Source organism: Capricornis sumatraensis, chromosome 3, assembly GCF_032405125.1.
Source record: "Capricornis sumatraensis isolate serow.1 chromosome 3, serow.2, whole genome shotgun sequence".
In the NCBI taxonomy this organism is placed as follows: Eukaryota; Metazoa; Chordata; class Mammalia; order Artiodactyla; family Bovidae; genus Capricornis; species Capricornis sumatraensis.
Genome location: NC_091071.1, coordinates 43,196,392 through 43,211,346, shown reverse-complemented (window position 1 = coordinate 43,211,346; position 14,955 = coordinate 43,196,392).

Below are 14,955 nucleotides of genomic sequence, written 5' to 3'. Positions count from 1 at the left end.
TGTCCAATTCTGTGAAGAGTCAGACTTGACTGAGCGACTGAACTGAACTGAAGCTGGAGTGATAGGGACAGGAAAGACTACAGAGGGCCTCATAATTGTGTTAAGGCTTAAAACTAAGTACTGTGTGCTGTGCTGAGTCACTCAGTCATATCTGACTCTTTGTGACCCATGGACTCTAGCCCTCCAGGCTCCTCTGTCAATGGGGATTCTCCAGGCAAGAATACTGGAGTGGGTTGCCATGATATTAAAATATTTTTTTTCTCATATTGAAGTATAGATAATTTCTGACATTGTGGGTTCTAGTTGTACAGTGAAGTGATTTCAGTTATATACATTTTTTTCTCAGATTCTTTTTGGGAGGTATTTTAAGCTAGCACATGATGCAGTTAGATTTAAAATTTTAGAATAATAACTTTGGTTATAGTGAAAAGTTTTAGTTAGTCATGTCCGACTCTTTGTGATCCCATGGACTGTAGTCCATCAGTCTCCTCTGTTCGTTGGATTCTCCAGGCAAGAATACTGGAGTGGGTTGCCATTCACTTCTCCAGGGTATCTTCCCAAACCAGGGATCAAACCCAGGTCTCCTGCATTGCAGACAGATTCTTTGCCATCTGAACTACCAGGGAAGGTGTTTGGCTATAGTAGAGAAAATAAATTGAAGAGCACAAGTAGCAGAATGGTAGGGAGGCTACTGTAATGATTTGGACATGAAATGATGGAGGTGTGACTTCCGGTGGTGCCAGTGATGGTGAAGAATGTTATAGACCCTCTGCATCTGGTCAGACCTCATTCACTGCACAGGTGCACCTAGAACACAGCTGCTGTTTGCCTAGGCTGCTAAAAGCTCACAGCCCCATTCTTTCTGGACAGCTGCAAGAGAAATAATTGAAACTGCCTCACTGGGGATTATACCCATCATCCAAGGGACCAGGAGTTCACAATGAATGACAGGAACAGCACTGAAAAGGCTGGTCCCCTTGATGTATGGTGAAACCAGTACTGCAGGACAACATATATTCCAGGGCTCCAGGGCTCTAGGCTAAAGCTAAAATCTAATTGAAAAATACCCTTTCTTTACCCTACCATAGGCAGTCTCTCTCTTGTAAATTGCTTTCATGAAAATTTCATCTCAGTGTCTTCATCTTGGGGAACAGAAACTAAAACTGAGAGATAGAGAAGACCCAAAGCAATATTTAGGAATTATAAACAACAAAGAAAAAAAAAACTTAATATAGGATAAAGGTATGAGAAGAGTCATGAATAAATTCCAGATTTCACCTTTGATCACCAAAGGTTTGAGGAAACTTAAAAGAAGAAACAAGGGGAAGGTGAGTGTTCTTTACCAGTGAAGTGGTGTCTCCAACCCCAGAAGACAAGGCTATACCTCCTGTCTGTAGAATTAACCCTGCCTTGGCTGAAGAAACTATAATGGCCTCCCCTGCAGCAGCTGCCATGAAAGACCATGCTGATTCTCCTGAGACCCACCTCAGCTCCCCTCATTGCTTGTGATTCTGTAACTTGTCTCAGGCCCCAGCAGGCATCTGAAAGCAAGGTAGGTACAAAGAATGATGTTGGAAGAGGTGTACTACACTCCAAAAGAGTTACTTGAGATTTCTAATTTATATAGACACAAATCCAAGGAATATATGCAGGAATAGAGATAATCAGTATGGGACAATTATAGGAAGAAATAAACTTTGATCAGACCTGACTGCTGACTGAGATGTGCTAAGCAAGGAGAGATTTTACTCTTCATGTTGCAGCTGGAGGGAAGTAAAGAAAGGCTCTAAACCTTTGTGAAATAAATCTAAGGGATGTAGATGGAATTTGAAAGAGGTAGAAAATTCATCAAATTTGATCAGGCCTAATTTATTGATGGGCTCATTAAACAGATATCTCCATTTAACATTGCAGTTTGTGGTGCCTAATACATGAACAAAATAATGGTCCATTGTGACTTGCATAGGAATGTCCCTTCCACTTTGGATTAATGTAGTGGAAGTGATTAAAAGGTTCAGTTCATTTCAGTTCAGTCACTGAGTCGTGTCCGACTCTTTGCGACCCCATGGATCACAGCACGCCAAGCCTTTCTGTCCATCATTAACTTCCAGAGTTCACTCAGACTCACTTCCATCGAGTCAGTGATGCCATCCAGCCATCTCATCCTCGGTCGTCCCCTTCTCCTCCTGCCCCCAATCCCTCCCAGCATCAGTGTCTTTTCCAATAAGTCAACTCTTCACATGAGGTGGCCAAAGTACTGGAGTTTCAGCTTTAGCATTATTCCTTCCAAAGAAATCCCAGGGCTGATCTCCTTCAGAATGGACTGGTTGGATCTCCTTGCAGTCCAAGGAACTCTCAAGAGTCTTCTCCAACACCACAGTTCAAAAGCATCAATTCTTTGGTGCTCAGCCTTCTTCACAGCCCAACTCTCACATCCATACATGACCACAGGAAAAAACATAGCCTTGACTAGACGGACCTTAGTCAGCAAAGTAATGTCTCTGCTTTTGAATATACTGTCTAGGTTGGTCATAACTTTTTTTCCAAGGAGTAAGCGTCTTAATTTCATGGCTGCAGTCACCATCTGCAGTGATTTTTGAGCCCCGCAAAAATAAAGTCTGACACTTTTTCCACTGTTTCCCCATCTATTTCCCATTAAGTGATGGGACTGGATGCCATGATCTGCATTTTCTGAATGTTGAGCTTTAAGCCAACTTTTTCACTCTCCTCTTTCACTTTCATCAAGAGGCTTTTTACTTCCTCTTCACTTTCTGCCATAAGGGTGGTGTCATCTGCATATCTGAGGTTATTGATATTTTTCCCGGCAATCTTGATTCCAGCTTGTGCTTCTTCCAGTCCAGCGTTTCTCATGATGTACTCTGCATGTAAGTTAATAAAGCAGGGTGACAATATACAGCCTTGATGTACTCCTTTTTCTATTCAGAACCAGTCTGTTGATCCATGTCCAGTTCTAACTGTTGTTTCCTGACCTGCATACAGATTTCTCAAGAGGCAGGTCAGGTGGTCTGGTATTCCCATCTCTTTCAGAATTTTCCACAGTTTATTCTGATCCACACAGTCAAAGGCTTTGGCATAGTCAATAAAGCACAAATAGATGTTTTTCCGGAACTCTCTTGCTTTTTCCATGATCCAGCAGATGTTGGCAATTTGATCTCTGGTTCCTCTGCCTTTTCTAAAACCAGCTTGAACATCAGGGAATTCACAGTTCACGTATTGCTGAAGCCTGGCTTGGAGAATTTTGAGCATTACTTTACTAGCATGTGAGATGAGTGCAATTGTATGGTGGCTTGAGCATTCTTTGGCATTGCCTTTCTTTGAGATTGGAATGAAAACGGACCTTTTCCAGTCCTGTGGCCACTGTTGAGTTTTCCAAATTTGCTGGCATATTGAAATGAACAGAGCAGTTTCACAGCATCGTCTTTCAGGATTTGAAACAGCTCAACTGGAATTCCATCACCACCACTAGCTTTGTTCGTAGTGATGCTTTGAAAGGCCCACTTGACTTCACATTCCAGGATGTCTTCCTCTAGATGAGTGATCACACCGTCGTGATTATCTGGGTCGTGAAGATTTTTTTGTACAGTGTTTCTGTGTATTCTTGCCACTTCTTCTTAATATCTTCTGCTTCTGTTAGGTCCAGACCATTTCTGTCCTTTATCGAGCAGATCTTTGCATGAAATTTTCCCTTCGTATCTCTACTTTTCTTGAAGATATCTCCAGTCTTTCCCATTCTGTTGCTTTCCTCTATTTCTTTGCATTGATCACTGAAGAAGGCTTTCTTATCTCTTCTTACTATTCTCTGGAATCTGCATTCAGATGCTTATATCTTTCCTTTTCTCCTTTGCTTTTTGCCTCTCTTCTTTTCACAGCTGTTTGTAAGGCCTCCCCAGACATCCATTTTGCTTTTTTGCATTTCTTTTCCATGAGGATGGTCTTGATCCCTGTCTCCTGTACAATGTCACGAACCTCATTCCATAGTTCATCAGGCACTCTATCTATCAGATCTAAGCCCTTAAATCTATTTCTCACTTCCACTGTATAATCATAAGGGATTTGATTTAGGTCATACCTGAATGGTCTAGCGGTTTTCCCTACTTTCTTCAATTTCAGCCTGAATTTGGCAATAGGTAGTTCATGATCTGAGCCCCAGTCAGCTCCTGGTCTTGTTTTTGTTGACTGTATAGAGCTTCTCCATCTTTGGCTGCAAATAATAGAATCAATCTGATTTCAGTGTTGACCATCTGGTGATGTCCATGTGTAGAGTCTTCTCTTGTGTTGCTGAAAGAGGGTGTTTGCTACGACCAGTGCATTTTCTTGGCAAAACTTTATTAGTCTTTGCCCTGCTTCATTCTGTATTCCAAGGCCAAGTTAGCCTATTACACCATGTGTTTCTTGCCTTCCTACTTTTGCATTCCAGTCCCCTATAATGAAAAGGACATCTTTTGGGGGGTGTTAGTTCTAAAAGGTCTTGTAGGTCTTCATAGAACATTTCAACTTCAGCTTCTTCAGCTTACTGGTTGTGGCACAGGCTTGGATTACTCTGATATAGAATGGTTTGCCTTGGAGACGAGCAGAGATCATTCTGTCATTTTTGAGATTGCATCCAAGTACTGCATTTCGGACTCTTTTGTTGTTCATAATGGCTACTCCATTTCTCCTGAAGGATTCCTGCCTGCAGTAGTAGATGTAATGGTCATCTGAGTTAAATTGACCCATCCCAGTTCATTTTAGTTTTCTGATTCCTAGAATGTCGACATTCACTCTTGCCATCTCTTGTTTGACCACTTCCAATTTGCCTTGATTCATGGACCTGAGATTTCAGGTTCCTATGCAATATTACTCTTTACAGCATCAGACCTTGCTTCTATCACCAGCCACATCCATAGCTGGGTATTGTTTTTGCCTTGGCTCCATCCCTTCATTCTTTCTGGAGTTATTTCTCCACTGATTAAAAGGTAGGTAGACAAAAGGGATCTTCATGATCCTGATAATCATGATGGAATGATCACTCACCTAGAGCCAGACATCCTGGAATGCAAAGCCAAGTGGGCCTCAGGAAGCATCACTACAAAGCTAGTGGAGGTGATGGAATTTCAGTTGAGCTATTTCAAATCCTAAAAGATGATGCCATGAAAGTACTTCACTCAATGCTACTTATTTATGCTGGACTGGATGAAGCCCAAACTGGAATTGAGATTGCCAGGAGAAATATCAGTAACCTTAGATATGCAGATGACACCACCCTTATGGCAGAAAGTGAAGAAGAACTTAAGAGTCTCTTGATGAAAGTGAAAGAGGGGAGTGAAAAAAGTTGGCTTAAAACTCAATATTCAGAAAACTAAGATCATGGCATCTGGTCCCATCACTTCATGGCAAATAGATGGGGAAACAATGGAAATAGTGACTATTTTGGGGGGGCTCCAAAATTACTTCAGATGGTGACTGCAGCCATGAAGTTAAAAGACGCTTGCTCCTTGGAAGAAAAGTTATGGCTAACCTAGACAGCATATTAAAAGGCAGAGACACTGCTTGGCCAACAAAGGTCCACCTATTCAAATCTATGGTTTTTCCAGTAGTCATGTATGGATGTAAGAATTGGACTATAAAGAAAACTGAGAGCCTAAGAATTGATGCTTTTGAACTGTGGTGTTGGAGAAGACTCTTGAGAGTCTCTTGGACTGCACGGAGATGCGACCAGTCCATCCTAAAGGAAATCAGTCCTGAGTATTCATTGGGAGGACTGATGCTGAAGCTGAAACTCCAATACTTTGGCCACCTGATGTGAAGAGCTAACTCATGGGAAAATACCCTGATCTAGGAAAGATTGAAAGTGGGAGGAGAAGGGGATGACAGAGAATGAGATAGTTATATGGCATCACCAAGTCCTTAGACATGAGTTTGAGTAATCTCTGGAAGTTGGTGATGGACAGGGAGGCCTGGCATGCTGCAGTCCATGTGGTCTCAAAGAGTCGGACAAGACTGAGTGACTGAACTGAACTGATATATATCACTTTTTTGATTGGGCAAAAAAAAAACACAAAGAAAGAAAGAAAGAAAGTATTTGTTTCCCACATCACAGCTTAAAAGTGGGAGTTATGGTCTACACTACTAACCTTATTAAACTATTAGAAAAATGTGTGCTTCCTGTTCCCATTAACTTATGTTCTGCTTGCTAAGAGGCTTCAGTTACAAAGAGAGAAATGTTTCTAGCAGGAGATATAAAGAGATTCCTTTGAATTGTGAGCTAAGACTTTTGTCTGACAACTTCTGACTGCTCCTGCCTCTGAATCAACAGGCAAGTAAGTAAGTTACAGTGATGATTGGGTTATTGATCTTGATTACTAAGGGGAAATTGACTGCTGCTTCTCAGTGGAGATAAGAAAAAAAAATATGTCTGAAACTCAATAGCTCCCACAGATCCCCACTTACCATTATCACTTCTGAAGATTAAAATCAATACAAAACTACAATAACCCCATCCAATCAGAATAAACTATTACTCAGACTTCACCACTGAAGGCCTGTGTCACCCAACTGGTAAAAATCCATGGCCAGTTTATGTTCTTTCTTAAGGTACAGAGAATACAAAATTAGTAACAAAAGAAATTAGTCATACTTACCAGTCTCAAACATGTAACAAGTTACAGAAAAGAGAATTACAATTGCTGTGTGTCCAGTTTATTTAATTAATATTCTGGTACATGTGTGTATCACATGCATGTGACATAAATATATACATAAATATCTTTATTTTCTCTTCTATTACTTTATCATGCAACATATGATATATTTAACTAGATTCTTTCTTCTCAGATGGAACTGACCATTCTGTGGATTTTTTTTCCTTTTTAGAAAGGTTTTAGTGGTTAGTTTTCTAGTCAGTATAGTATTTTTTCAATGGCTTATTTTTTAATTTAATATTACTTAGTCATTCATTTGGTTGTGTTTGGTCTTAGCTGCTGCATGTGGTATCTGTAGTTTGTGACCTGAAAACTCTTAATTGCACAATGTGTTCTCTCTAGTTCTCTGACCAGGGACTGAACCCAGATCCTTTGCATTGAGAGCACAGAGTGTTAGCCACTGAAACATCAGGGAAGTCCCTGCAAAGTGGGTAACACTATCCCATTTATAGATGAGGAAAGCACAACACAGCGTGATTACAAAAACATTGTGGGTGAGAAAGCCATGGAGTTAAAGACCATAAGTACTAAAAATAATGTGTTCTATTTGGTTGCCTCGCTCCTTCCCACATGGAACTTGTGGAGATGTGTTCCCTTCTGCAAGGATGCTTCCTCACGCTCTCAGTCCATCTGTCATAGTTAATTCCTTCTCCTGTTTCAACTAAAAGCCCAATAAATTTAGCTTTAATCTGATCATAATATTTTCTATTATCCTGCTAATATCTATAGAATCTGGAATACTACATATTATTTCATTCTCTATTTAAGCAATTTGTCTCTAATTTTCTCTCTTGTTCTTTTATTCTTTACCTTCTCCCTCTCCCTACTGTTCTGAGGTGCAATGATCCTTTAAAGAAACAGCTTTTTGTTCATTATTTTTTCCATTTCTTAATTATTCTTATTTCACTGATTTTTTTCCTTTCTTATCCCTAATTCCTGTGTTTTTGCTTACTTGATGTTTATTTTCCAGACATTATATCTTGGCAAACGATAATTATATGTATCTAAGTTTCCTTTTAAAGACTTTTATTGCTTTCCAGTCCTACAGCAAGGTGAAGACAGAGTCAAACATACCTTAAGGTGAATATCATTTCAGTTCAGTTCAATAATTAGTCTTGTCTGACTCTTTGCCACCCTATGGACTGCAGCATGCCAGGCCTCCCTGTCCATCAACAACTCCCAGAGTTTATTCAAACTCATGGCCATTGAGTCAGTGATGCCAGGCAACCATCTCATCGTCTGTTGTCCCCTTCTTCTCCCACCTTCAATCTTTCCCAGCATCTGGGTCTTTTCAAATGAGTCAGTTCTTTGCATCAGGGGGCCAAGGTATTGGGATTTCAGTTTCAACATCAGCCCTTCCATTGAATATTCAGGATTGATTTCTTTTAGGATGGACTGATTGGATCTTCTTGCAGTCCAAAGGACTATTAAGAGTCTTCTCCAACACCACGGTTCAAAAGCATGAATTCTTTGGTGCTCAGCTTTCTTTATAGTCCCACTCTCACATCCATACATGATTCCTGGAAAAAACATAGGTTTGACTAAATGGAACTTTGTTGGCAAAGTAATGTCTCTGCTTTTTAATATGCTGCTTAGGTTGGCCATAACTTTTCTTCCAAGAAGTAAGCATCTTTTTTATTTTTAATTTTTATTTTTGCTTTATTTTACTTTACAATACTGTATTGGTTTTGCCATACATTGACACGAATCCATCACGGGTGTACATAAGTTCCCAAACATGAACCCTCTTCCCACCTCCCAGAAAATTCCTAGAGGAGAACATAGGCAAAACACTCTACGACATAAATCACAGCAGGATCCTCTATGATCCACCCCCTCCCCCGAATTCTGGAAATAAAAGCAAAAATAAACAAATGGGATCTAATTAAAATTAAAAGCTTCTGCACAACAAAGGAAAATATAAGCAAGGTGAAAAGACAGCCTTCTGAATGGGAGAAAATAAGAGCAAATGAAGCAACTGACAAAAATATACAAACAACTTATGCAGGTCAATTCCAGAAAAATAAACGACCCAATCAAAAAATGGGCCAAAGAACTAAATAGACATTTCTCCAAAGAAGACATACGGATGGCTAACAAACACATGAAAAGATGCTCAACATCACTCATTATTAGAGAAATGCAAATCAAGACCACAATGAGGTACCACTTCACACCAGTCAGAATGTCTGCAATCCAAAAGTCTGCAAGCAATAAAGGCTGGAGAGGGTGTGGAGAAAAGGGAACCCTCTTTCACTGTTGGTGGGAATGCAAACTAGTACAGCCACTATGGAGAACAGTGTGGAGATTCCTTTAAAAATTGCAGATAGAACTGCCTTATGACCCAGCAATCCCACTGCTGGGCATACACACTGAGGAAACCAGAATAGAAAGAGACACATGTACCCCAGTGTTCATCGCAGCACTGTTTATAATAGCCAGGACATGGAAACAACCTAGATGCCCATCAGCAGATGAATGGATAAGAAAGCTGTGTTACTTATACACAATGGAGTATTACTCAGCCATTAAAAAGAATAAATTTGAATCAGTTCTAATGAGATGGATGAAACTGGAGCTGATTATACAGAGTGAAGTAAGCCAGAAAGAAAAACATCAATATGGTATACTAACACATATATATGGAATTTAAAAAGATGGTAATGATGACCCTGTATGTGAGACAGCAAGAGACACAGATGCATAGAACGGACTTTTGGACTCAGAGGGAGAGGGAGAGGGTGGGATGATTTAGGAGAATGGCATTGAAGTAAGCATCTTTTAATTTCATGGCTGTAGTCACCATCTGCAGTGATTTTGGAGCCCGCTCCCAAAATAAAGTCAGCCACTGTTCCCACTGTTTCCCCATCTATTTGCCATGAAATGATGGGACCAAATTCAATGATCTTAGTTTTCTGAATGTTGAACTTTAACCCATCTTTTTCACTTTCCTCTTTCACTTTCATCAAGAGGCTCTTTAGTTCTTCTTTACTTTCTGCCATAAGGGTGGTGTCATCTGCATATCTGAAGTTATTGATATTTCTCCCAGCATCCTTGATTCCAGCTTGTACTTCATCCAGCCCAGCATTTTTCATAGTGTACTCTGCATATAAGTTAATAAAGCAGGGTGACAATATACAGCCTTGACGTACTACTTCTGTTTGGAACCAGTCTGTTGTTCCATGTCCAGTTCTAACTGTTGCATCCTTATCTGCATACAGGTTTCTCAAGAGGCAGGTTAGGTGGTCTGGTATTCCCATTTCTTTCAGAATTTTCCACAGTTTATTGTTATCCACACAGTCAAAGGCTTTGGCATAGTCAATAAAGCAGAAATAGATGTTTTTCTGGAACTCCCTTGCTTTTTCCATGATCCACTGGATGTTGGCAATTTGATCTCTGATTTCTCTGCCTTTTCTAAAACCAACTTGAACATCTGGAATTTGGCGGTTCACTTATGGTTGAAGCCTGGCTTGGAGAATTTTAAGTATAGTAAGAGATTATTTCTAGATGTGAACCACTGTAGGACAATCACAAATAATGTGTAATGTGTGTGCTGGGTCACTCAGTCATGTCTGACTCCTTGTGACTCCATGTATTATAGACCATCAAGATCCACTGTCCATGGAAATTTCCCAACAGGAATACTGGAGTGGATTACCATTTCGTACTTCAAGTGATCTTCCCAAATCAAGGATCAAACCATGTCTCATGCATTTCCTGCATTGGAAGGTGGATTCTTTACCACTGCACCACCTGGGGTCAGAACGTGTAATATCTTTTGGCTATCTTTAAATATCTTAGAGTCCAGTGGGTACCTGGAGTAGAAATGACAAATTAAAAACTTTAAATATAAATATATATAGTAAAGTAAATATATATTTTTTAAGTAATATATATATATAGTAAAGTAAAACCTTACATGAACCCATGAACATCATCTGATAAGATATAGGGACTAAGTACTACTTTTTACTCAGTCTGTTCCCTTAGGTTCTACTGACACTCTTCTTCCTCATTCACACATTCACAACAGATGAAAGGGGACTAAACAAAGCAAAATAAGCTAAATTAAGAAAGAATGATCTATTATGGATTTCTCTGCGACTCTAAACAGCACATAAAAATAATTAATGTTGAGTAACACAAGTCAGTATATGGCTTCTAAGTTTCCAGTGGGTATAATTAAATCTTGAGAGATAATTTCCAAATTTCTATCCTAATGGTAATGATGTAATGTTTATAAGGAAACAGAGATTATCTTCTTATTCTCTCTTACTATATTTATATAAAATGATAATAAAGATTACAAGATTATTCAATTTATATTTTAATATATACCATGGTAAACAACAGCAAATTCAGTCTTTGAAGAAATTATTTTAGGAAAAGTGAAAAATAGATAAATTTCTGTGCTATTTCATCAGAGCTATCATATTATAGAAATACTGAACCATACCTGTGTAACCCTTGAGATTCGATTAAATAAATAAGAGTCAAGCCTGTCTTATAGATCCCTTTAATATTATTGACTTTATTCCTATAATTATAGCCTCATACACATTGACTACTATAGACTGCTTGTGAGATGTTTTTTCCTCTTGACTCTGTTGTGTTTTAATCAAGTTTTCTCCAACAATACTTACCTAAATCCATCTTTTAGATGGACAGTTCACAGGAGAGTCACATGTATTCCATATCTATTTGCTGTGTCATATCACAGCTCAAAAAAATAAAAAGAAACAGCCTGAAGGATTGCCTAATATTTCAAAGAAATGCAAAATCTTACAGAAGTGAGCTTTGTTCTTAGTTACACATGTATATTTTGTTGGTGTTGTTGTTTAGTCAACTAAACAACTAAGTTCTGTCCAGCTCTTTGCAACCCCATGGACTGTAGCCTGCCAGGCTCCTCTCTCCACTGGATTTTCCAGGCAAGAATACTGAAGTGGGTTGACATTTTCTTCTCAAGGGGCTTTTTCCCTATCCAGAGATAGAACCAGAGTCTCCTGCTTAGCAGATGGACTCTTTACCACTGAGCCACCAAGGAAGTCCTGTGTGTACCATAAATTTCTATTAAATATTGAGATTTTGAACAATTTTACATAATTTTTGATCTGAGTGATTGGAATCTTAAAACTTGAAATCTTCTAGATTAATTTTCTTGGTGGTTATTTTCAAGAGAGGGAATTCAGAAAAATCCAGACATTAATTTGAGGACAAATTGAGAGTTTTAAGCCTTTATTTATTTGTGTTTGGGAGCAGACATTCCAGTATAACGAAAATAGTATGAGGTTCCAAGCCACACAGAATTTGTTTAGATATAGAATTCCCCTTGGTGCTTGTAGAAACTTGTGTTCTAGCTCCTTTATCTGCAAAACAGGGGCACTTATATCTTCCCTAACAATCGATGGTAAAGGGGAAATGATTAGTAAATGAAAAGTTTTTAATATTGTGTCTAGAACATATACAGATTTTCCTACATGGCACAGTGGTAATGAGTCTGTATGACAGTGCAGAACCAGGAGACAGTGGCTCAGTTCCTGGTTCACAGAACATCCTCTAGAGTAGGAAATAGCAACCTGCTCTGGTATTCTTGTCGGTAAATTCCATAGACAGAGGAGCTCTCCAGTCCATGGGGTTGCGAAGAGTCGAACATGACTGAGCACGAATGCTAGACTATATAGTTAGCATATGGCAACCCACTCCAGTACTCTTGCCTGGAAAATCCCATGGATGGAGGAGCCTGGTGGGCTGCAGTCCATAGGGTCGTGACTGAGGGACGTCACTTTCATTTTCACTTTCCACTTTCGTGTATTGGAGAAAGAAATGGCAACCCACCCCAGTGTTCTTGCCTGGAGAATCCCAGGGATGGCGGAGCCTGGTGGGCAGCCATCTATGGGGTCGCACAGAGTCGGACATGACTGAAGTGACTTGGCAGCAGTAGCATCGTTATTTCAGCTTTTTACTCTAATTACAGCAAATAAGGAATACTACAAATTTTAATTTCATGATTTTCTTTACTATTGATATGTTAAACACTGAAAGAAAAAAAAATCCTATCAAATTTCCCTTGATGGGTTTTTACACTGTTTATGTACTTTTTTCACTTTAGTCATAAATCCATTTTCATAGTACACTTTATTTAAGTACTTGTTTTTTTTTCTTTTAAACTGTAGCTGATATCTGCAAACAGTTCTTCACAGAGACTTTTCTTAAAGAATTTCAAGTCTGAAGAAGGAGTTCGTTCTTGGAAGAAATTCTTTAACAGGAAAGTATGTGAAAAAGTTAACTCAATATTCTTCCTTTACTCAAAAATTGCATGCATCTAAGCATATACATAGGCAGTGTCTGTTGTGGGTGTATGTGGTGGGGGCAGTGTGGATATGTGATTGGGTGCCTGCAAAAGGCACACTAAGCACAGGCAGCTGCGACCAGTGCACTAAGAGCAGCCGAGAGGAGCTACCCCACTTCTGAGGTCAGGGTCAGAAGCTGGGAGGACCCCATGCCTGAAGGGCAGTGGCCAAGAGGAGTTACCCCACGTCCAAGGTGAGGGGCAGTGACCGATAGTGCCAGGCTGTGACAGCGCAGGAAGGGCCGAGAGGAGATACCCCAAGTCCGAGGTCAGGGGTGGTGGCTGGAAGGAGCCACCCCGGATCTGAGTTCAGGGTGACGGCCAAGAGGAGACACCCCACGTCCGAAGCCAGGGGCGGCAGCTGGGAGGACCACCCCACGTCCAAGGAATAGTGGCTGCACGGACTCAAGAGGGCCTAGAGGAGCTATCCCACATTGAAGGTCAAAAAGGGTGGAAGTGAGGAGATACCCCTCATCCAAGGTAAGGAACAGTGGCTGCGCTCTGTGGGAGCAGCTGTGAAGATATACCCCATGCCCAAAGTAAGAGAAACCCAAGTAAATTGGTAGGTGTTGCAAGAGGGCATCAGAGGGCAGACACACTGAAACCATACTCACAGAAAATTAGTCAATTTAATCACACTAGGACCACAGCCTTGTACAACTCAATGAAGCTAAGCCATGCCTGTGGGGCAACCCAAGATGGGCGGGTCATGGTGTATAGGTCGGACAGAATGTGGTCCACTGGAGAAGGGAATGGAAAACCACTTCAGTATTCTTGCCTTGAGAATCCCACGAACAGTATGAAAAGGTAAAATGATTGGATACTGAAAGAGGAACTCCCCAGGTAAGTAGGTGCCCAACACGCTACTGGAGATCAGGGAGAAATAACTCCACAAAGAATGAAGGGACGGAGCCAAAGCAAAAACAATACCCAGCTGTGGATGTGACTGGTGATAGAAGCAAGATCTGATGCTGTAAAGAGCAATATTGCATAGGAACCTGGAATCTAGGGTCCATGAATCAAGGAAAATTGGAAGTGGTTAAACAAGAGATGGCAAGAGTGAACGTTGACATTCTAGGAATCAGCAAAATAAAATGGACTGGAATGGGTGAATTTAACTCATATGACCATTATATCTATTACTGCGGGCAGGAATCCTTCAGAAGAAATGGAGTAGCCATCATGGTCAACAAAAGAGTCTGAAATGCAGTACTTGGATGCAATCTAAAAAATGACAGAGTGATCTCTGTTCATTTCCAAGGCAAACCATTCTATATCAGAGTAATCCAAGCCTGTGCCACAACCAGTAAGCTGAAGAAGCTGAAGTTGAACGGTTCTATGAAAACCTACAAGACCTTTTAGAACACTCAAAAAAGATGTCTTTTTCATTATAGGGGACTGGAATGCAAAAGTAGGAAGTCAAGAAACACCTGGAGTAACAGGCAAATTTGGCCTTGGAATGTGGAATGAAGTAGAGCAAAGTCTAATAGAGTTTTTCCAAGAAAATGCATTGTTCATAGCAAACACCCTCTTCCAGCAACACAAGAGAAGACTCTACACATGGATATCACCAGATGGTCAACACTGAAATCAGACTGATTATATTCTTTGCAGTCAAAGATGGAGCAGCTATATAAGCTCAACAAAACCAAGACCAGGAGCTAACTGTGGCTCAGATCATGAACTACTTATTACCAAATTCAGACTTAAATTGAAGAAAGTATGGAAAACTGCTAGACCATTCAGGTATGACCTAAATCAAATCCCTTATGATTGTACAGTGGAAGTGAGAAATAGATTTAAGGGCTTAGATCTGATAGATAGAGTGCCAGATGAACTATGGAATGAGGTTCGTGACATTGTACAGATGACAGGGATCAAGACCATCCCCATGGAAAAGAAATG